Source organism: Delphinus delphis, chromosome 2 (assembly GCF_949987515.2).
Source record: "Delphinus delphis chromosome 2, mDelDel1.2, whole genome shotgun sequence".
NCBI classification, from domain to species: Eukaryota; Metazoa; Chordata; class Mammalia; order Artiodactyla; family Delphinidae; genus Delphinus; species Delphinus delphis.
Window position 1 is genome coordinate 141,917,616 of NC_082684.1, and position 21,677 is coordinate 141,939,292.

Here is a 21,677-nt window from a genome sequence, read left to right on the forward strand (position 1 = left end):
TTTTAAGGAAGTCCTAAGTAGAGGTAAAATTTGTAATATGGACATTACTCAAAATCCTACAAAAAGCAATCCATACCAGCTGGAGTTGTGTTTCGTTTATTGTGGCACAAAAATCTCTTCCCCTCTTTATTGTGTCAGCCAGTCAAGAGCGAGGGCAGAACATAAGGCCTCTTTCAGATGTCGAACCCTCAGTTTTGCTCCCCTGAAAAACCCTTTAGAATCTCAGAAAACAGTTTCCCAGTTTCAGTTGCCCACCGTAAGTGCAGGTATTGTTTATCTATTATATCAGTTTAGCGAGAGGACCATCTCACACTCATTAAGTTGATTTAAAAATGATCAGAAGAATCGCAACTGTATCCTTCGAGAATATAAATGCCTCCGAGGCCATCTCCATTTTAGGAAAATCAGGTCTTTTACCTTTGCTCTTGCTTCCCCTCAGCATTTTCTTCTACAGCAGAAATAATGCGTTTAGTCATTTTGGAACAGCGGTTTAATACATTAATGATTGCAGGTGCTGTTTCTAGAATTTTGGCTCTGCAAATGTGATCTGGTGAGTGGGTCAGAGGCAGTGAGTGAGAGTCCTGGGAAGTGAGGATTTTATAAAGCCAGGATGCACTGCAATGAAAGCACAAGCGTCCCACGTAATTAAAACACATGAGGCATCCGTGCTCTGTAGCCTGTCAGAGACACATGTGGCCTTATGGTGGGCTGAGAGGAGGGGAGGGGAGAGTGAAGGGGGCATTAAAATGATGCGAAACCAGAGAAATATGGGCCTCCTGTTCCCCAGCTTCTGGAATTAGGGAATTGTTATATAATCCAAGCCAGCAGCATGAGGGGATTTGGCTAATAGTTAACTTAATTTTCTGGAATGTCTTTTTTTCTGTAAGTCAGCCTAAGTGGAAAGAAAGTGGAACTCTTGTCAATGAATCAAATGGCGGGAGGGGCCGGCTGGGAGAGCTGATTCCCCCTGGATCTTGTACATATTACTCCATTCCTTGGCTGTACTTCCAGTGCAGGTTAAATGAATTGTTCCCATTAGCGAGCGGATAGGACAGCTCCTTTAGATGAAGGAGACTCTGTACTTTGAATGTCACCGTGAGGAAACGGTAGCCCTCATAGAAAAGTTGACAGTGCCACTTGTGGCGGTATTTTACTGTCATTGTTAAAACTATATCAAATGACGACTTACAGTGAGGCTCAGAGTTTCACCATAATATATAATAATAATAATACTTCTGTCAGCTTGGAAGTGATGTCGGATTTCTGCGCAGCTTCGTGCTTTATCGGAGACGTGGTGGTCGTAGAAGCAGTACTTGGTGCCAGACTTGCTGTATGTGGCTGATTCATTCTGCCATGAATGCTCCTGACTGAGTCACATTCACTCTGATTAGTCACTTAGCCTTCATTTGCTGAAACTAAAATCCTGAATTTGCTTCATCTGTGTACTTTTTATAGCCATATTTAAAGTACCCTTCAGTAAGTGACACCAAATATGACTGTTGGGGGAAAACTATTAATAATCAGGAGGATGTTGAGTTGGCTGAAAGGTTCCTTATGTCTAAGTTCAAAGCCATGTGATATCATATTGACATTCCCATATTGGCAGCAGGGAGATGGCTTGTTTTATTTGTTCTGTTACTTTGGAAACTGAGCCATAGGCTTTATTTGTATAAATAAAGAGTAACAAGATCAGTTATCTTCATCATACAGCAGTTGTAGGAATTATTTGGAATAATCAGATCATATATAAGAATCTTTTAGAATGCAAATTTAAAAATCAAGATGTTTGTATGGGAAAATATATAAGCAGGGAGAAGTCCCTGTCACATACATTCCTTGATGGACATACATTCCTTGATGGACCCGAAAAAAGTCAACAGGCCCTCAAGTGACCAACAATGCAAAGAGAATGTGCTAAGAGTTGGGCTAAATTAACATTTCAGTGCCCCCCGCCCAAACACTTTTTACTCTTGAAGCTCATGGATGTGAAGAGCTATAATTGGGCTTCCCTAGGGAGAAGAAATGACATCTAGGAGCGTGGATGGGGCCGATGTGAAATGGATAGCCAGAATGGAATTTGGGTCACCCATTGAGGCTTGGGCCGATACTCTCGTATTGTAGGCTTTTCCCCCGAAGCACCATGAGTATAGGGACAATTGATATCTTGCTGTATCCCATCACCTAACACAGTGCCTAACAACATGGGCAGGGAGAAAACAGTCATCCAGTCAACCAGGTTATATAGGTGGCAAGTCTCAGGTTTCATACTTGAGCAAATTCTACTTTGAGCTGAAAGATCAGATTGTCCCTTTGTTGTCCATTTATGAGATGGTCAAATAGTTTCACACTTTCCTTTGGTTCTGGGACCACATGAGTGACGGTTTTGAAAACAGAAGTAACTAAAGCTACCTCCCTGGATAGGAGTTGATTTCCAAATTCATAAAGGCCTTGAGAGCGCTGTTTTAATGTTGCGTGGGTGAAAGGGCAGAGGGCGGGACACATGGCTGTGAGTGGCAGAGTGGATCACCATGCGTTTGCATAATATAATATCACAGGAGTCCAGTCTGTCCCTCTGGCAGCAAGGAGTGTCCCAGAGGCTTGGGCAGGTCTCCTCCTGTGTAGTTCACAGATAGGAGTAGAACAAGGGGCACTCACTTGTGCAGCAGTAAACCATCTAAACTCTGGTTTATCAAATCCCAACTGCACAGAATGAGAAGGGACAGCCAGGGCTTCCCTGGTGGCGCAGTGGTTGAGAGTCCGCCTGCCGATGCAGGGGACACGGGTTCGTGCCCCGGTCCGGGAAGATCCCACATGCCGCGGAGCGGCTGGGCCCGTGAGCCATGGCCGCTGGGCCTGCGCGTCGGAGCCTGTGCTCCGCAACGGGAGAGGCCACAACAGTGAGAGGCCCACGTACCGCAAAAAAAAAAAAAAAAGCTAGGAGAGCCTTTTGGTGAAAATGTTAGTGCTGGTGGGAGGTGATGGGAGAACACAGGCAGCTCTTGGAGCCAGGATTCAGACGTGTGTCTCTGGTACTGTTTGCTGGGTGCCTTTGGTTTTTGATGTGGGCATGGGAGGAGCCCTTAAAGGGTTCAGCCAGGGGAGGAAGTAACTGCAAGGACCACTGAAAACATTGCATGGCTGAGCTCTGGCCCCAACTCTGTCATACAGGGGCCAGTTGACCTTGAGCATGCCCCTCCACTTTTCCAACACCGTTTCCTCACTGTAAAATGGTTTAACGGTATCCTCACTGCTTACTTCACAGAGGGAGATGACAGAATCAGAAAATGGGGTGAAAATATGCTGTCCATTGTACAAGAGTGAATAGGTTGTTACAATGGTGAACTTGCAAGTTTCCCTTGAATAACCTTCAAATGAGCTTTTCAAAGTGTAGGACTCAGGAAAAAAAACCCTCATGGAGATTGCTCCATCTTGTTTAAATGAGGATCAGATTGCTATTCTGGATGATGAATTGAAATTACCTGCAGAGGGACAGAGAGAACAGACTTCTTGTTGCCAAAGAGGAGGGGAGGTGGGGGAGGGATGGATTGGGAGTTGGGGATAGCAGATGCAAACTATTATATATAGAATGGATAAACAACAAGGTCCTACTGTATAGCACAGGGAACTACAGTCAATATCCTGTAATAAACCATAACAAAAAAGAATATGGAAAAGAATATATATATAAATATATGAAACACTTTGCTGTACAGCAGAAATTAACACAACGGTATAAATCAACTGTACTTCAACAAAATAAATTTAGAAAAAGAAATTACCTGCAGCGGGACTGAACTGCAAGTTGGAGACAGCCATTTGCCTTAAAATAACCATTTAAGAGTGTAGCTGGGATTTCTCACGTTTTTGTTTGGAATCATCAACCAAGAGACTTCTGATTCTGTTTAGGTTTCTGTGTGGTTAAGCTGGCCAACTTTTAAGGGTGGCTGCTATTATATGCCACTTACGGGCCTCCATCCAGCCAACAAAATGTGGGCTGCTCAGAACAAAGGGAATCACGCAAAAGATTGTCCAAGAGGGCAGAGCCATCAAAACTCTAGTAAAAAGATGGTGGAGGGCTGGTGAGGGGCCGGTGGGATTCAAAGTCAGTTCTCCTGATTTATGTTCTTCTGTGTGCTTCCTTCACACGGCTTTAACACATTCCAGTATTCCCTCATCAACCAATGTTCCTGCAGTGTATCATGGTTGAGAAAGTCATGATTGGAAAGACTAAGACCTCACTGGAAATGAGAATTAAAGGGGAGGAATAAAAGCGATGACATATTCCTTTTCATATAAAAAATAAAATGAATGACTAAATAAATAAGTAAATATTCTACGGGTATCTGCTTTACAAAGTATGCAAACCTGCTCTAGTGACTAACACTTTTTTCAGCTGCTGAGGAAATATGACTGCTGCGTATTCACACGCACGGGCAGAGTCACTCCCAAACTCTGTGTGAGGGAGACTGAGCCGCTTTTTAATGTTTTCCAGCCAATAAGGACTATTTTATTATGGAAACTTCAAACATATGTAAACGGAGGCAACAGTGTAATGAACTCAGGTATACCCAACACTCAGATTCAACACAAGATTTTGTCACACTTGCTTTATCTATTCCCTTTTTTCTTTGCTGAAGCATTTTAAAGCAAATCTCAGACATTGTATCATATCACTCCTACATATTTCACGTTCAGTACAGCAACTAAATGCCTGGTGCACTCACATTTCCCCTTGTTTCCTTTTCAAGGCCACTCAGAAAGGTTTTGTGATTGTTTGTTGTGTTTTCTAAACCTGCTGTGTAGCATAAACTGGTTTTCCCTTTCAGTACTACTCCCCCATAGACATGCCCTGGACCATGCGGTCCAGAAGGGTATGAATGAAGAAATGATGATGCATTATTCAATTTAAGAAGAATGACCCCAAACTCACATATCAAATAATAATAATAATAATACAAGGATTTGAACTCTGGGGTATACAAATATAAAACAGAGCTATCTTTAAAAATTAAAAATAAAAAACTAAGTTTGGCAAAGAGACTTTTGCCAAACTGCTATTTCCTCTCGGTCCCAGCATAATTCAGTGGTGGTGGTATCCTGACTTTTATTTTTAAGTCACTTTGAATAGAAGGGAGATTGCTAAACCCAACCTCTAAGCTGTTGTATCTAAGAACTTTGAGTACTGAAGTCAGTGCTTCCAAAATAGCTTTCTCCATCTCAGCAGTGGGAGAGTTAAACTATTCTGAATTGCCATGTGTGAGAAGCCACACAAGCCCTTGCTTCTTGCTATATAACATATGGCTAAGTGGGAATTTTTCTGTAGGTTCTTTATTATCCCAGAGCCAATATGAGATTAGCTTTACAAGTTGGGTTATAACCTTTACAGCTTCTATGTCGGGGATCCGTTAACAAGATCATAAAGATCTTGCTAACAGATGAGGCCGATGTGCCCTGTGTTCAGCTCCGGTAATGACCAAATTGATTTTATCAGAAGTGTTTAAAAGGGCCATTTTAACTTTGCTATTGATTGCCTGACCTCTGCTGTGGGTACTGGGGTCGGTATGTGTTCTCCCTCCTCTCACTTTTTGTGTGGAGCCTTCCACTTTCTCTTCACCTGGGCAAACCTTTCCTTCTGTGCCCCTAAATCATCTCATTTAGCACTTGGCCCACCACCTATATTCCCCTTGGGCTCTCTGTACATTTCTGGAGGACTAAGCTTTGGGGTCACAATCGGTAAACTAGACGCATAGCTTTGGGGAGCCATCCTCGTTCACTGGACAGATTTTCTCGAGCTTATCCTTTGTGCCAGGTACATTCAAAGCACTAAAAAGTTCAGTGATAAATCAGGAACACGAAGTTCCAGCCGGCAAGAGCTGACATTGTTGGAAAGACATACGTCAACTATTTAATAGAGTGTCAGAAGAGAAATAACTGTGAAAAGTAAAGCAAGGTAGAGAATGGGGCAGGGAACACAGTTCTGGATGAGCTGGTCGGGCAGCATCCTGAGAGGAAGTGGCCTGTGAGCGGAGATAGGAGTGGATGTGAGGGAGGACTCGGAAAATCTGGAGGAAAATTGAACCAGGCAGAGGGAGTCATAAGCAGAAAGTACTCAGGGCCAGAGCAAGCTCAGAGCTTCAGAGAAAATCCAAGTGTAGAAGAGTGAGCTAGGCCAGGTAGAGAGAGGAGGACACGAGCTGGAGACCCAGGTGGGCTGGGTCGTGGAGGACCTGATGAGCCATGGAAGGAGTTTGAGCAAGGGGCTGACGGGATCTGATTTCGGTCTAGCTTAAGTGATGCTTCCAAATGATGTGGGTGGTCTGTTGAGGTGTCTTCTATGATTGTGGGGAGACTTCAACACAGCCAGGCCTCAGAGCCTGCAGAGCTGAGCGCCATTCTCTGCCCTGCTTCTCACTGGCCGGTTGACTTGGAACAAATCACTAATTGCTCTCAGGCCCTAAAGTTCCTGAGTCCTTATCCAGGGAGAGGTACAATTTCTTAAGACTCTTCCAGATCTAACATTTGGTGCTTCTAAACTGTAAATGAGAGTTCCTTCCTAATCATTTGTATTTGTTAGGGTAAAGGCTAAAAGCTGCTGTAGCAAAGAGACCCAACAACACAGTGGCCTCTATGGGGTAGGGATTTGCTTCTCTCGCCTGTGAGGTTTGAGCCAGTGGAGGCTGCCAGGGAAGCCTGGCTCATGAGCTCCACGGTCCTGCCTCCAAAGATGGCCCTTCCCCCATGGTTGGAACTGGATGGCGGTCTCATGCAAATTCCAGTCCACGGGAAGAGAGAGAGGAGAGATCTGGGCAAGGAGTTTCCTTCATTTCCTTTTAAGTGACATGGAAGTTACACACCCTCCTTCAGATCACAATTCTTGGGGACCACCTAGTGTTGTGGCTGTACCCAGCCCCAAGGGACTCTGAGAAATGTAAACTCTAACTGGCCCTCTGTCTGCCTATGTAAAATGTGCCTGCTGGGACTTCCCTGGTGGTCCAGTGGCTAAGACTCTGCACTCCCAATGCAGGGGGCTTGGGTTCGATCCCTGGTCGGGGAACTAAGATCCCACATGCCACATGGCAAAGCCAAATTTTTTAAAAAAATAAAATGAAATAAAATAAAATAAAATGTGCCTGCCATGGAAGATGGGAGAATGGATTTGAAGGGGTAGCAGGAAAACTGCCACATCCTGTTTTTGAAAAATTCCAGAGTACTGTCAAGATAAACTCTTAAAGTTTCCTGGACCTTTGTATTAATTTCCTGGGGTTGCTGTAACAACTTGCCACAAACTGGGTGGCTTAAAAGAGCAGAAATGTATTCTGTCACAGTTCTGGATGCTAAAAGTCCAAAATCAGCAGGGCCGTGCTCCCTCTGAAGTCTCTAGGGGAGAATTTCTAGAAGTTTCTCTCCTAGCTTCTGATAGTTGTTGGCAGTCCTTACCATTCTTTGGCCTGTAGCTGCATCCCTCCAGTCTCTGCCTCCATCTTCATGTGACCTTCCCTGTGTCTTCTGTGTCTCTGTATCCAAATATCCCTCTCCTTTCTCTTGTAAAGACAGCGAGCGATCACTGGATTGAAGGCCCACCTTAATCCCATATGACCTCATCTTGACTGCATCTGTGAAGACCCAATTTCCAAATAAGGTCACATTCACAGGTACCATGGCTTAGGACTTGAACATATCTTCTTGGGGAATGTGACTCAAGCCATTACAATCTTCTTAAGACTAAAAGAAGCAGGAAGAGAGAGAGAGAGAGAGGGAGAGGGGGAGGGCGGACTGTGCTAACTGAAATCAAACAAATTATGACAAGATATATCAGTCTCAAAAAGAACCCATAGTTTGTTCCGAAGCTCAGTGCCACCTTAATGCCGCAGTCCAAGGACATATAGGCCTTTTTTCATTCCCTTCTCCGTGGAGACATTCCAGCGCATTGCTGTAAGATACCTTGCTTAGGTAATGGAGTTCAAGAACCATTGACAGCTTTCAGCTTTGCAGTGTGTGTTCCATTTGATGACCATAACAGCCCCACAAAGAAGGTATTCTTACCTCCATCCCACAGAAATTGAAACTGCAGCTCAGGCTAAGTAACTTGCCTAAAGTGAAATGACTTCACTGTTGGTGGTGAAGCCGGGCTTGCAGCCTGGGTCTCCTCTCTCCAAAGATCCTGCTCTTCACATGACATGGCTCTGAGTCCCAGTGAGTTCTCAGGGGGTACTGACAAAAGGGCTCACTCTTGTCTTGAGGGATTTGTGATCAGTGTCTGAGACCACACATGCTCTGCAGACGTCTCCACAAACCCATGGGGGACCTGAATGCTAGAATGTGCTGACAGCACAGTCAGATACCCTTAGTCATCAGGATAAACAAAACCTCTGTTAGGTAGCTAAAGGACACTTGTTTGCCCAGGAGTCAAGGCTTGTCCAACATCAGAGTCCAGGTTTCTCACTGCATTCTAGAACATTATACATTGAACTCAAAAAGGCTTATTTTTCAGACCTTCATCAGCATGTTGATTGGTGGTTCGATTACTACTTTACCAAGTCCAATTGACCCTTGAACAACATGGGTTTGAATTGCACAGGTTCACTTACAGGCGGATATTTTTCAGTAGTAAAAACTACAATACTACACGGTCCAGTGTTGGTTGAACCCATGGATGTGGAGGAACCATGGTTATAGAGGGCCAACTATAAGTTATATGTGGTTTAACCCTGAGTTGTTCAAGAGTCAACTGTATTATGAGATTGCCCATCACCATGGGGCCCTCCTATAGTTGCCAGCTATGCCATCACACATATACTAAAGACTTCAGATAGAGTTCCCTGGAGTGTGTAATGCAATTAGTAGTTGCCATAGGAAACTGGATCTCCTAATGGTCCCAGAGAGGTGATGATTGTGATAATAACCAATATTAAGTCACATTTCCATTCATTATTTCATTTTAATATTGACTTTTCTTTCTTATTGTTAAAATCTTATTTGTACAGCTTTATTATAGAAATTTTAAAAAACATAGACAAAGAAGATAAAATACTAATCATTCATAATTCCTCCACTCAGAGATAACCAATGTCATTAATCTTGTGTATATTTTTTAGTCTTTTGATTTTCTTAAGACATCTTTCTTTGCGATTAAGATTTTTTAATTTTTTAAAATTATTTTATTTATTTATTTTTGGCTGCGTTGGGTCTTTGTTGTTGCATGCGGGCTTTCTCTAGTTGCGGTGAGTGGAGGCTGCTCTTCGTTGTGGTGCATGGGCTTCTCATTGCAGTGGCTTCTCTTCTTGCGGAGCACAGGCTCTAGGCACGCAGGCTTCAGTAGTTGTGGCACGTGGGCTCAGTAGCTGTAGCTTGCAGGCTCTAGAGTGCAGGCTCAGTAGTTGTGGCACGTGGGCTTAGTTGCTCCGCAGCATGTGGGATCTTCCCGGACCGGGGTTTGAACCTGTGTCCCCTTCATTGGCAGGCAGATTCTTAGCCACTGCACCACCAGGGAAGCCCGCGATTAAGTTTTCATTATTTTAATAATGGTAGGGTATTCCATTATGTCAACAGACATCGTTTACTTAACTCTTCCTCTACTGTTGACATGTGAGTGGTTTCCCCCCTCATGTGTTGCTTATAGAAACAATGTTGTGATGAAAGCCTGGTGTTCATCCATAACTACTTCCTAAGCCTACATTTCCAGTGTTTGCATTGCCAGATGAAAGGAGAAAAAAATTTTCCCTTGTTTCAGAGATGAGGAAACTGAGTCTCAGAGAGATGAAGTATTCTGGCCAAACTCACACAGCTGGCAAGTGACAGAGCTAGACCTGGGATCCAGTTTTCCTGACTCTAAATCTCATATGGGGGAAGAGTTTCTGCATCTAATTATCACACTCGATAAATTCTGTGAATGCAAAGTAAATGCCCTGGCAACTACCTTCTTTTCTTGAATTGTCACCCAGCAGTGGTCAATCCAGACAAATTGCCAAAAATTGTCATCAGAGGAGAGTGGAAAGGCTATAGATAGTTGATTTAATTGGACTTTTTGTCTTTCTTCTTCAAGATGATAATAATGTTGACCTTTTTAGAAACCTTTACAGACCCTTGGTATCCTGTACATTCCGGAATAACTGAAGCCATCTCTCCACTTCTAAATACTTATTTGATACCCCAGTGGATTCTGGGGCTTTTAGTTCACCCTAGTTCTGAGAGTAGAGCTCATTTCCTCCAAATTTAGAGCCAAATTCCCCTTGTTTCCACTTCAAAAGATTCCCTCTCCTTTCTAGGTGATTCAGCACACGAGTGAACCCATGGAATTGTTTCCTCCTTTGCCATAACTAGTATACCCTTGCTTTATCCATGCTTCTGACATCAGTAGCAGACTTTGGTTTGGGATGGCTGCAGACCAGGTGACATTTCTTCAGTCATTATTTGCCTTGATCTGGTATGCTGACCAGGATCCATGGTCCATGAGGTATGATTATGTTGAGTATACAAGGACATAACATGTGAGGAGTATCCATATACAAGGACATAATAGATGAGAAGCCTGACTTGCTTTGGGGCCCCAACTCCATAATCTTTGGGTCATCCTTGTCCAACCAGTTCTGGTAGCTTTGATTTGGGGCATTGAAGCTAGAGCCACGTGTTTGACAACATCCAAGCATGTCACCTACAGATCATTCAAGTCCGTCCCTGCCCTGTTAGTAGCAAAGATAGACAATTTCAACAGATTTCAGAGGCATATAAGTAAAGCGTTTCCTGGAAAAGCATGGTAAAATATGTTGATCTTTACCTGAGTTGGATCATTCACTTATAAGATAAAACTACTCAATTTCAGAAGGCTAAGCTGGAAGTGTTAATAGTTGTCAGTTCACATCTCTGCCCAGAGCTCTCCAAGATCAAAGTTAAGTTAACCAAGTAATATCTAATGGGTAACTCCATTTTCAGGATAGAGACTTGATAAAAGGAAATCAATGTGAAAGAACAAAGATTCTTATTATTCTTACTGTCCATTAGTGCTAATCATACATTTGGCACCAGCAAGCCATAAGAGGAGAAATTACCCTCCCTAGGTATGGACTTTTCATAATGCAGTGAATAGTCATCTCTAAAAGAGAAAGTGGATGTTTCCCAAATAAGTTTAGTCTCAAAATTTCTTTCTAGGATAGACTGATGGTCTCTTGATGTTGCCTTTGCTGGGGGACCAGGAATGATGTTTTGTGCTTGGAATTGTTTTGTCAAAGATAAAGGGAGGACTTGAAAGAGTGTATAGCTCTGTCCTGCCTGCCCAAAACTAAAAGGTATTTCTGGGCACATATGTCAGGAAATATGACCTAGAGATGGAGTGCAATCATAAACATTTTTTTAAAATTCAAAAACCAGAAAAAATTTCTCTTATTCATTCCCATAACCACTTTTCAAACTAAAATTAATTTTTGTGTGTGTGTTGTAAAAAGTACCTCGATTGGTAAAGGAGCTGAAGTATTATCATCGAAACAGCTCAACCTAGGCTCAAATCTAACATAAAAGAAACCTCACGTTAAAGTATAATTTATCTTCATAATTAGTATTTCTAAATGACTTTTAAAGGCTTTTTTTTTTTTTTCCTGCAAAAAGCTTTATTGTTTCCATTTGGTCCATGGCTTGGGAGAGGGCTCCAGTGTGGTTAACAAGCTGCCTACTGGCCACAGAGCGGGGCTTCAAGAAGAAGCCCTAACACCAGAGGGTCTCCTCAAAGGCCACTGGGCTCCGGAGGGTCCTAGTCGTGCTTGAGGGTGAGCCTTTCGAAGAGATACTCGCCCAGCCCAGCCTGGGGACCAGCAGCCTGTGGAGGTTGGTCAGGTGGTCACCCATCTTCTTTTTTTTTTTTTTTTTTTTTTGCGGTACGCGGGCCTCTCACTGTTGCGGCCTCTCCCGTTGCGGAGCACAGGCTCCGCACGCGCAGGCGCAGCGGCCATGGCTCACGGGCCCAGCCGCTCCGCGGCACGTGGGATCTTCCCGGACCAGGGCACGAGCTCGCGTTCCCCTGCATCGGCAGGCGGACTCTCAACCACTGCGCCACCAGGGAAGCCCCACCCATCTTCTTGATGAGTTTCACCTCCTCATCTAGGAAGTGGCTCTCCAGGAAGTCGCAGAGGTGGGGGTCTCCACGGACACAAGCCAGGGCATGCAGATCAAGAAGGGCCTGGTTCAGGTTCTTCTCCGTGTTAATGGCGGCTTCCATAGCGTCCTGAGTTTTACCCCACTCATCTTGAGATGGCTTCTGCAAGTCCTGGAAGGGGGCGCGGCCGCCGTGTTGGTTTTGCATTTTCAAGAGAAGCTCGGGGCTCTCGTGCTTCTCTTCGGCCAATTCGCGGAAAAAGTGGCCCACGCCCTGCAGAGCCACATCGTCGCGGTCGAAATAGAAGCCCAGAGAGAGGTAGGTGTAGGAGGCCTGCAGATGCATGTTGACCAGGCGGTTGACGGCGGCCTCCACCTCGGTGGAATAATTCTGACGAATCTGGGAGCTCATGGTTGATCGGTAATAAGGAGTTCGGCTCAAAAAATGGTGTTGGCTGGTCCCGGTGACCGAGGATAGCTGAGTTGCTGACTCCGAAGGTTGGGGGGTGGTCGGAAGCTGGAGGAAAGGGCGACCCTGGGTCTGTTCCGTCCAAACACTGTTGAAGCAAGAGACAGATCCGGGGAACCGCTGAGCGCAATCCTTTTAAAGGCTTTTTAATGCAATTAAAAATGTTTGATTGTCGTAATGTTGCTAATGTTTTGATGCCTTCCTAGTGTTGTCCTTGGTCCCTGCAACCCTGGCACATAATTTATTTCTCTTTTAAGTGAACCCTAAGCATTAGTGTCCATTAAGAATTTTTAAAACAAAGTCCAGAGATTACTTGGAGCACTTTCAATAATATGTACTGATTATCATTAATAGCTCTTTTGTCCTAGACAAGGACATTGTTTTGTAACATCATTTTGTTTGGCGAGGCCCTATTCGGGCTGTGTTCCTGATCTGAATCCTGCACTGATTCTCTCCTTGACAGTGTGGAATAGAGCAAGCTCATGGGACAAGTCAGGACTGGGGTGAGCAGGGACACAGGCCAGCACAAAGTGATAGGTTTTCTTTATGAAACAGTTGTTAGCCATTCAAAAAAAAAGCCTACATGCTGGGCCTTGATTCTTATCTCATGTTCTTACGCTGCATATAAATTGCTGTTTTAACTACCAGCTCCTTACAATGAGGAAGTGAAAGAGAAGGACAGGAGGGAACAGGTGGACCCAGACGATCTCAACCTTATCACTGTGTTTGTTGGTTTTATGGCAGGAGGGGGGTCTAATCTTCCAGATTTTAGTCTGAAAGTTCTGCCCTTGCTCTCAAACGTTTATTTACCAGATTATCCCTCTCTGTAACAGCAGGGCTCTAATTAATGGGTATTGCCTGTCTTCACCCAAGGGGTAGCTCTCTGTTTATCCAGTGCAAAATATCTGCAATTAGAAACATCTTTAAAAGGAAAGAGACACTCTGCTATGTGTCCCACGTGAATGGCCTTATTTAAGTCTTACTATAAACCTAGCACTGAGAATTTTATCCCCATTTTATGGATAAGGAAACAGAGGTTCAAGAGTGGTTAAGCCATTCTCCCAAGACCACGGCTTGAATAATGGGCGTCTTATTTAATGCAGGCGTCTTGTGAGGAGGGAGAATAAATCTTGCAAAGGCCTTCGTATTTGGAGACCTCCTTTTCTAGAAATGAAATGAAGAATTAGTGTTCTGGGGCTTGTGTACATGCATGTAACAAGCTGGCCCATTACAGAACAGGTTTTGTTAATTATCATTCAGCACCTCTCCTTCTCCCTGCCACACACACTCACTTGAAATAGAGAAACACTGATCTATTTAAAAACAAAAAGAAGAAAAAAACTGCACAGTGTCCTATTTTAGGTATTTTTTTATTGAAGTATAGTTGATTTACAATGTGTTAGTTTCAGTTGTATAGCAAAGTGATTCAAATATATATATATATAAAACATATATATTAAAATATATATATAAAACATATATATATAAAACATATATATATATAGATATGTTCTTTTTCAGATTCTTTTCCCCTATAGGTTATTACAAGATATTGAATATAGTTCCCTGTGCTATACAGTAGGTTTTTGTTGTTTATTTCTTTTATAATGGTAGTGTGTATCTGTTATTTCACATATTTTTTGTTGTGTTTGTTTTTCTTTCTGTTTTTTATTCTAACACAGAACTTATACATGTTGCATATATCTCTGTCTCAACAATTGTGAGAGAGGACAAGAGAAGGCACACAGGCTGAATATTAGCAAGGTGGCAAAAGGACATCTTTGTAGCTAGGCACTTGTCCAAAATGCAGGGCCTCTGGAAATGCCATTGTGGTAATTGGTATGTCTGGGGAGGAGGAAAGATGCCATTTCTTACCAAAAAAAAAAAAAATTAAAATAAACTTGGTACCCAGACAATTGCCTAGAAACCAAGAGACAATAAGAAGTCCATCAAGGAAGTTAATTGGTCCAAGATTTGGCACTGATTGGAAAAATCAGATTCTATCCCTCAAGTGCTCTACTCTTGCCATAACTGTAACTCTGAAACTGCTGATACCCTGACAGTGATAAATTTGTGGTATTTTCATGACATTTTCTTTGCTTTACTTTGAAGCATAGTCGGCTAAATAGAGTCAGGGAATCTTGCTGTATTAGAGGTCCTAGTTTGGGGAGGGTCGTTGTGGAGATTTTTCCCTCTTCATTTTAAGGATATTACTTGTCAATTTAAAATTGTTATCATAGTGTTAAGTTGGAAATTACTCTAAAGCATTACCTGGGAATGCTTTTCTCGCTCTCCATATATATATATATATATATGATGGGCTGGGTAAGATTATGAGTCTCACAACTTTATCAAAAGGTACCATTTTTCTCTAGCCCAGATAATTTAAAAATATCACCCAAAAGAAGTGTATCTTTTACTTATACAACGTTTTGTGGATACTGCCTTCTTTCTTCTTTGGTTTTTAAAAGCAAAAAGAAAAAGTTTCAGGGGGTTTGCCCTTGATTGTGAGCTACATTAGATTTTTTTCACACTGAGAAGTAGATCTGGCAGCCTGTTGCTTAGAGGAAGTTTGGTTTGTTAGCTTGAAAGCACGGCAAGGAGTCATTGATCAAGGCTCTAGAAGGGAAATCAAGAAAGTGTGTAGTTCAGCTATCTCATTCTACAGATGAGAAAACTAAGGCCCAGAGAAGTTAAGTGACTTTCCCAAAACATCCAGCAAGGTCACTTTTGGTTCACGGTTTGTGAGTGCTTTGCATTTAGAGAGTTGGTTCCACCCATCACTCTTCCACAACTCCACGAAGTCCCAGTCTCTGTGGCGTGCATGCCTCTTGCTCAGTGGTCTGTTTGTGAATCTCTGGGGAAGGATCTTGGTGTCACTTCCCAGGCATTGGGAAGTATATCAAAACCTTCACAACATCTGGACTTGGTTTGACACCCTTTGGTGGTGGTGATCCAAGCCCTTTGCCCACTTAGCTTACCTGCCCGTGAGCAAGTATCTTCCCTTGATTTTAGAGAGTCGAGTCCAGGGGAGTTTGGGGTCTAGAACAGAGTACACTTGCTTTTAGAAACTCGGTTCTCTGTCTTATGCTCTCCTCCAGCAGATATGAATTTTGAAGTCAGAGCCCTTGGTCTGAAAATCAGAATCCCGGGCTGTGAGTCAGTGTGAAACCCAGGAAGTCATGAGTAGCTATGGCATAGCTTTCAGTAGAACATTCTAATTCACCTTTGTTAAAGTAAGACTGTGTGCATTGCCCACCTTTTGTGAAAGTTAATAATTAACATTTATATCACACTTCCCACTTTGTAAAGGTCTTTACACATCCTTATTTTGTATGGATTTTCACAACAGTCTTTTGAGTATTATTATGATTGTATACAATTGTAGAGACCTGGAAATTCAGGCCCAGAGAAGTGAAGTAAGTTGCCCAAGGTATCTCAGCCTTGGGTAGGAAAGTGGATGGACTAAGAATGTAAGTTCAGGTCAACTTGACTCCAAATCCAGTTATCTTAAAAACTGCCTTTACATGGACATATATACACTACCAAACGTAAGGTAGATAGCTAGTGGGAAGCAGCCACATAGCACAGGGAGATCAGCTTGGTGCTTTGTGACCACCTGGAGGGGTGGGATAGGGAGGGTGGGAGGGAGGGAGACGCAAGAGGGAAGACATTTGGGGACATATGTATATGTATAACTTATTCATTTTGTTATAAAGCAGAAACTAACACACCATTATAAAGCAATTACACTCCAATAAAGATGTGAAAAAAAAAACTGCCTTTAAAAAGTTTATTCTTTTCCACTTCTGGGTAGAATTAGAGCTATTTGCCTCCTAAACACTCATCATAATTTATCTTTAGAAAACCCAGCTCTCCCGGAATGGTCGATTCAGTGTCACTGCTAGTAGCATTAGGTTTGGATAAGTCTTACCCCTTCCACTTGAGGACAAAGATGGACAGCGTAGACTGCTGTGATTTCAGAAAGGATGAGCTCTATGGCGAGAAAGACAGGAATCGTGCAGCCTCTGGGGAAATGAGAAGAAAGAGAAACGGAAGACCCAGCCATCCCATTTAAGGAGGAGGGGGATGAAGAAATGGTTGCTGGTTGCAAACCAGGGCACACAGACCTCTCAAGTATCTCTTTCACCCAAGCCCTGGTGGGGATTCCTGGCTTAGCTAAGGCTGGGGGACAGGACCCTGTAGGTTTAAATTAGTTATAGAGCTGACTGCTGACTGATATGCTTTGGGGAGTAAATCTTTTTTTTTTTTTTTTAATATTTACTCTTATTAGATGCACTATCTATACCAGGGTTTTTCTGGTTTTTATTGAAGTATAGTTGATGTATAATATTATGTAAGTTACAGGTGTATATTATAGTGATTGACAATTTTTAAAGGTTATACTCCATTTGTAATTATTATAAAATATTGACTATATTCCCCATGTTGTATAATGTATCCTTGTAGCTTATTTACATGTAATAGTTTGTACCTCTTAATCCCCTCCCCCTCTCGCCCCTCCCCTCCACTGGTAGCCACCAGTTTGTTCTCTGTATCTGTGATTCTGTTCCTTTTTTGTTATATTCACTAGTTTTGTTGTATTTTTTAGATCCACATGTAAGTGATATCATACAGTATTTGTCTTTCTTTGTCTGACTTATTCCACTGAGCATAATATTCTCCAAGTCCATCCAGGTTGCTGCAAACTGCAAAATTTCATTCTTTTTTATGGCTGAGTAATATTCCATTATATATGTGTGTGTGTGTGTGTGTGTGTGTGTGTGTGTGTGTGTGTACCACATCTTTATCCACTCATCTGTTGATGGAAACATAGGTTTCTTCCTTATCTTGGCAATTGTAAATAATGCTGCTATGAACATTGGGGTGCACGTATCTTTTTGAATTAGTGTTTTTGTTTTTTATTCAGATATATTCCCAGGAGTGGAATTTCTGGGTCATTTGGTAGTTCTGTTTTTAGTTTTTTGAGAAACCTCCATACTGTTTTCCCCAGGGGCTACACCAGTCTACATTCCTACCAACAGTGTTCAAGGGCTCCCTTTTCTCTGTATCCTCACCAACAATTGTTATTTGTGTTCTTTTTGATGATAGCCAGTCTGACCAGTGTGAGGTGATATCTCATTGTGGTTTTGATGTGCATTTCCCTGATGATTAGTGATGTTGAGCATCTTTTCATGTGCCTGTTGGCCATTTGCATGTCCTCTTTGGAGATATGCCTATACAGGTCTTCTGCCCATTTTTTAATTGAATTGTTTGCTTTTTTGATGTTGAGTTGTATGAGCTATTTATTTATATTGGATATTAACCCCTTATCAGTCATATCATTTGCAAATGTTTTTTACCATTCAGTAGGTTGTCTTTTCATTTTGTCGAAGGTTTCCTTTGCTATGCAAAAGCTTTTACGTTTAATTAGGTCCCATTTGTTTATTTTTGCTTTTATTTCCTTTGCTTTAGGAGAGAGAGCCAAAACAAATATTGCTACAATTTATGTCAAAGAGTGTCCTGCTTATGTTTTCCTCTAGAAGTTTTATGGTTTCCAGTCTTACATTTAGGCCTTTAATCCATTTTGAGTTTACTTTAGTATATGGTGTTAGAGAATGTTCTAATTTCATTCTTTTACATGTAGCTATCCAGTTTTCCCAGCATTACTTACTGAAGAGGCTATCTTTTCTCCACTGTATATTCTTGCCTCCTTTGTTGTAGAAGAATTGACCATAAATGCATGGGTTTATTTCTGGGCTCTCTCTTCTGTTCCATTGATCTATGTATCAGTTTATGTGCCAGTACCATAATGTTTTGATTACTGTAGCTTTGTAGTATATTCTGAAGTCAGGGTGCATGGTTCCTCCAGTTCCATTGTTCTTTCCCAAGATTGTTTTGGCTATTTGGGGTCTTTTGTGTTTCCATATAAATTTTAAAATTATTTGTTCTAGTTCTGTGAAAAATGCCATTGGTATATTGTTAGGGAATACATTGAATCTGTAGATTGTCTTGGGTAGTATGATCATTTTAACAATATTAATTCTTCCAATCCAAGAACACCATGTATCTTTCTCTTTTTGTGTCATCTTTAATTTCTTTCATCAGCGTCTTATAGTTTTTGAGTACAGTTCTTTTACCTCCTTAGATAGCTTTAAATACATACCATGGACTCACTTCCCATCAGATATTAACTTTCTACAGAAAACTTTTTATTGTGATGATTAAATTGTCCTTAGTTGACCCATCTGTGAAATGAGAAAGACATTTTTTTTTTTTTTTTCCACTTCTGTGGAGTCAGTTAATATGAAGAACTGGAGCTTCTATAGAGAAAGGAGAGACACAAGACATTAGTGTGAGCACAGTTATTTTTCAGGAGAGGAGAAGGAAGGGAATTCAAATAAATTTTCTGATTGTTTCATTAAATTTGTCTTTTGTGTGTTCACATTGTTTCAGTTTGTTTCCTTTTCCTAGAGAAATAGAATTTTGTCTTCATAATGGCTATTAAGTAAAAACATTGAAGAAAAGAAAATATTATGTACAGTTATGTCTCCATAATTAGGAGTTGTAATGCACTTTAAAAAATATTGCTTTTGTGAGAGGGATGTGTTTTTTAAGCCTTTCTCCATAGAAGTGTATCTATTAATTTATTGTTATGTTTTTCCTTGCATGTGATAGATATAATTTACATTTTATTTGTATAGGTTAGGGCTGCCAGATAAAATACAGGATGCTCAGTTACATTTGAATTTCAGATAAACAACTAATTGCTAGTGTCTGAAATTTAAGTGTAACTGGGGATCCTGTATTGTTTCTGCTAAATCTGGCAACTCTTGTGTAGGTATATCTCCCAATTACCTGTACTGATCGCTAATTGGCAGTTAAACAAAACTGAGGGGTCGAGTTTGTGCTTTTACAGAAGTCATGCTGTCTCTTGGAGACAGAAATGAGAAGTTTTAGCTCCGTGCTGCTGTGATCTCAAGGATCAGGCAGCTTTCCTGGAAAGATTTTCAAAATCTATTATCATTATAATCGTCATGAAAATATTTGATGAGAATACTGCATCACACTGTATAATAAATATAAGTAGAAAAGTCAAAGCAGTGGTATTTTCATCAGGCCTTTGGATGTCAGGAGAAAATAGTTCCACACTCAGCGAATATAGATAGGTCTGTTTGGGGCTGTGTTAAATCCAATTGTGTGAAGGTTCTGAATAATCAGGAGTGACAGCATAAGCACTTTCTCTTCAAAGTGATTTTACCAAAAGCATCATTTCCTAAGGAAAGTACACATATAGCTCTCATAATGCTGAAAGAACACTAAAGTATCCATTTATTGGTGCTGGTGTCATGAGCTGGAGTTGCAAGTGGTATTCAGATTTGATTCACTGCTCCTGTTGGGGGCAGTTCCCTTCCCATGAAAATGTTTATTTCAAAAACTCAAACCCTTTGGTTAGTTCCCATGTGAGAGAGCCTTCAAGACTCTTTGCAGAAGCTTCTAACTTCACCATGTGAAGCCAAGTCAAACACAATGAAAAACAATAGTTGTGTTTTTCTCCATAGAAAGGGGGGGAAAAAGAATTGGAGTTGGGCTGTGTAATTTCAGCTTCCCTAAATAAGTCCTGTGGAAATTTGTGGGGGAACAAGTGTGTGATTTTGGTCTTGGTGCACAATTTTGGCACTAGCTTTTTTTTTTTTTTATGTCTACCATGGATTTTTTTTTTAACATCTTTATTGGAGTATAATTGCTTTATGATCGTGTGTTAGTTTCTGCTTTATAACAGTGAATCAGATATACATATGTCCCCATATCTCTTCCCTCTTGCATCTCCCTCCCTCCCACCCTCCCTATCCCACCCCTCTAGGTGGTCACAAAGCACCGAGCTGTTCTGCCTGTGCTATACCATGGATTTTCATAACAGATTTCTTCCCTGTCCGATACATTCCATAGCTAAGTAATAGGTCTGATCTGAGTGCCAAATTTTTCAACAGTGCCAAATTTTTCAACAGTTACTTTCCAGAGGAGGGTTAAATAGTTATTTTAATAACTTGAAAGAAAAAAAGACACACAAGGTTTACCACACTTCTTAGTCACAGGCTAAATGTTTTCAAGAGCTATATGATTTTGAACCTATTTGGTCTCAAGAATATCCCCCAAGAAGAATGAAGCATACAGAATTCAAAATGGAGCACTTCTGAAGTGGCGATAGCACTGTTTGCATTGAAGTGTGCGTTCACGTTATCTTTCTGCGGTCTTATGTGCAGAATCTTGCCCAGTTCCACTCTTCACCCGCTCTCTATAAAGCATCTTAGAAGTATCAAGGGTGCTGACTCATGAGCCCCTTATGTTTTCATATAGTTTTTGTTCATTGTGCTGCCATTTGCCAAGAAGTAGCCGTCATTCCCCTTTGACTTTAACAAGTATAGACAGAGAGGTACAGTTTGTGGATGTATTTTCCCTCACCATTAAAAGTGATGCTTCATGTGAGCACGAAGAGCCATTTTCATTAAAAAGTAAACACAAAGTCAATGGCCAGAGCACATTAATTGCTCTATGGCTCAGTTCACTCTTGTCTGAGTAAGTTGGCATCACACTCTTGTGCCTTAAATCTTCCCCACTCTGCCTATAAACATGATCGTCTCCCCTATTTAAAATGAAAAATAAGTCTTCTCCGGCTTCCCTGGTGGCGTAGTGGTTGGGAGTCCGCTTGCTGATGCAGGGGACACAGGTTCGTGCCCCGGTCCGGGAGGATCCCACATGCTGCGGAGCGGCTGGGCCCGTGAGCCATGGCCACTGAGCCTGCGTGTCCGGAGCCTGTGCTCCGCAACGGGAGAGGCCACGGCAGTGAGAGGCCCACGTAATGCAAAAAAAATTTTTTTAATTTAAAAAATAAAAAAATAAAAAATAAGTCTTCTCTCACTCTGTTTAATTACTGTCCGTGTTGCTACTTTTTTTACCGCAGAACCTCTTAAGCCAGTAGGCCATGCTTGCTGGCCCCATCGTTAATAGTTTTGTTACACTGGGGTAGATCCAGTGATGCTGTATGTGAGATGAAGATGCATCTTGCCCCTGCATCCCCATCTGAACAAAATGCGTTTCTGAGTACACTGGGGATGATGTACATTCT

At 41.8% G+C, this 21,677-nt stretch overlaps 1 pseudogene; it reads right to left on the reverse strand.

The window, feature by feature from the left end:
* Window positions 1–11,740: 11,740 nt before the first annotated feature.
* LOC132418866 (ferritin light chain-like) lies at window positions 11,741–12,664 on the reverse strand (annotated as a pseudogene).
* Window positions 12,665–21,677: the final 9,013 nt, after the last annotated feature.